At 40.2% G+C, this 2,929-nt stretch overlaps 1 protein-coding gene across 1 annotated transcript in view; it reads left to right on the forward strand.

Moving 5' to 3' along the window:
* The window catches only part of LOC118750335 (mucin-5AC-like), a 225,203-nt gene that overhangs the window by 4,903 nt on the left and 217,371 nt on the right, over positions 1–2,929 (forward strand). The window contains exon 2 of the mRNA XM_036485055.1: positions 1,227–1,444. The gene's annotated coding sequence lies outside the window, so the exon portion shown is untranslated. The remainder of the gene's footprint in view (positions 1–1,226; positions 1,445–2,929) is intronic.

The following is a 2,929-nucleotide window of genomic DNA, read 5'->3' on the forward strand; positions in this document are numbered from 1 at the left end:
CAAATATTGCAAAAATGAACCATAAAAAAGAGCAATAACAAAATTAGCGGGTTCGTACTCGTACATATGTATGTATATGTATGTATGTATGATAAACGGGCAGCATAGCAAAGAGGTCAAAACAACAACAACAACAGTCGTTGAAGGCGAACGCCTTGTCCTGATTGCTAAAAATAGCATTTTGTTGTAGAGTAGCACAAAATTAGAAGCACACACACACACACACACACACATATCGGCACAGATTCTGCGACGCACACACAGACACACATTCGTATGTTTCGGGTGACTGCGAAGCAGCACATACGCCGTCGCCACGCATTTAAAGAACTCATTCAATTCGATGTCCCAAAAAGAAAGCGCCAGGAGTGGAAGACCAAGCAGAATCTTGCCACAAAATAGTAGGAGTCGACAGCAACGTAAGCCGCAGCAACAGCCGCAGCAGCGACTGTGAAAACGAAGTGAGCAACCGAACCCAACGTACGAGCAGCAGCCAAGTGAGTGTGTGTGTGAGTGTTCACGAGCGGAAGCACAACTTCGCGGGCCGGAAGTAAACGCGAAAATTGCACGAAATAAGAACACGGAAGTTTCTAGTTGTATCGGCGCGGCTCAAGTGGAAGGAGCAAACGAAGTGTTGCGGAGTTTAGCGTTTTGTGGTTAGTGTGCGAAAAGCTGAAAAGCAACAACAACAACAACAACAAATGTGTGAAATGCAATATAGCAAACAAAACAAATAAAAGTTATTAATTAGCTCTTTTGTAATGCAAAAGCGTTAAGTATAAATAGATACATTCTGAAAGTGAATTTTTGCAAACCCATTTGCAGAAAGAAAACGGCGAAAGAAAAAAGTGAAAATAGGCAGTGAAGGCAACGAATATAAAAGGCTGCTGTAATTGGTGGGCTAAACAAAAAAAGGAATAAGTAACAGCCAAAGGAAGCTGAGCAACTGTATAGCGCAAAGAGTTAGCGCAAAAACGTATCTAAATAAATGTGTTACAATAACAAAAGTGTAAATAGTGTGAAAAACATATGTACCAACGAAAAATATGTGCATAAATAATTCATATACATACATACTTACGCATTCACATCTCTGCTGATCAAAGTTAAGTGTTCATATTTTTATACATATATCACGAATACATATTTGTATAGAAAATACATTTTCAAGTACTTATGTATGTCGTATGTATATACAGAAATACAGTGCATAATTATGAAATAAGGTCGTGCGTAAATTAACGCTGTTTTCATACTTCATAATTGAGTGTTTTTACTTATCAAATGTATGTAAATATACTCCAACTGAATTAAGTCAAAACAGATATTGAAATTAAAAAATAAAAATTTTAACACTAAATCAGGAAAGAGAAGCAAAAGTGTTCTATAATCTGAACATAAAAATTATAATCTCGGAAATCGCACAATTAAACTTCGCATAAAGGTGAGTGATTTAAATCCATACAGTTGTGTATTATATGAGTGTACTTGGCGCGTTTGCAAAAAAACAACAACAAAAAAAAAAAACAATTTATTTGACCTTTGACCTCGATTAAATTTTTTTTTTGCTGGTGTGGAGTTTATGGGGCTTTTTAAAATTTCATTTACAATAGCATATCTACCCAACATTCTTAGTAAATTTCAGCTCAATGCGAATTATTGTAAGCTTGCCCCTATTTGTTGAGCTAACTTGATTGGGCCAAAATAATTTGTATCAAAAGAATTTTCCGTCATACACGTACATAGCTTACATTTAAAATTTGAACGAAATCGGTTAATAAATACGATTTTTATAAATAGCTCTACTCCAGCACCACCTAGCGAGTTTTCTAGTAGCATATAATAGGACCATATACGTATGTTTAGGCCTTCATGCAAAACCAAATGATTTAAAGGTCGAACCACCCTAATGTGAAAGTGCATTGACTGAGAGGCCGAAATACGTGAGTGCGAAGAGCTTGAAATGCTGGCCGACAGGAAGAATGCCCGAAAATTTTACCAGAGAGTTAGGCGACTTATGAAAGGTTTAAAGACCGGGGCGTACTCCTGTAAGAACAATAATGGCGACCTAGTAACTGATGTCCAGAGCGTACCTAAATTATGGAGGGAACACTTTTCCGCCCTACTAAATGGAAGCAGCACGGAAAGTTGTGGAGAAGAAGAACCCGAGCCCGCAGTCGTTGATGACGGAGTCGACGTTCCACCGCCTGACTATGACGAGGTACGTATAGCAATAACGCGGCTGAAAAACAACAAAGCTGCTGGAGCTGACAGCCTGCCAGCTGAGCTATTCAAGTACGGCGGCGAGGAGTTGATAAGGTGCATGCATCAACTCTTGTGCAGAATATGGTCAGATGAACGCATGCCCGACGACTGGAATTTAAGTGTGCTCTGCCCAATCCACAAGAAAGGTGACCCCGCCATTCGCGCCAACTACCGCGGTATAAGCCTTCTAAGCATAGGTTACAAGGTCTTATCGAGCGTATTGTGTGAAAGACTTAAGCCCACCGTCAATGAACTGATTGGGCCTTATCAGTGTGGCTTTAGACCTGGCAAATCCACCATAGACCAGGTATTCACAATACGCCAAATCTTGGAAAAGACCCACGAGAAAAGGATCGGCACTCATCACCTATTTGTCGATTTTAAAGCCGCTTTTGACAGCACTAAAAGGAGTTGCCTATACGCCGCTATGTCTGAATTTGGCATCCCCTCAAAACTCATACGGCTGTGTAAAATGACGTTGAGCAATGCCACCAGCTCCGTCAGAATTGGGAAAGACCTCTCCGAGCCGTTCGCCACAAAACGGGGTTTCAGACAGGGCGACTCCCTTTCATGTGACTTCTTTAATCTGATGTTGGACAAGATAATAAGAGCTGCACAACTGAACCGCTCAGGAACAATTTACTACAAGAGCGTGCAATTGCTG

Source organism: Rhagoletis pomonella, unplaced genomic scaffold, assembly GCF_013731165.1.
Source record: "Rhagoletis pomonella isolate Grant_MI unplaced genomic scaffold, Rhpom_1.0 Rhpom_scaffold_00001, whole genome shotgun sequence".
Lineage (NCBI taxonomy): Eukaryota > Metazoa > Arthropoda > Insecta > Diptera > Tephritidae > Rhagoletis > Rhagoletis pomonella.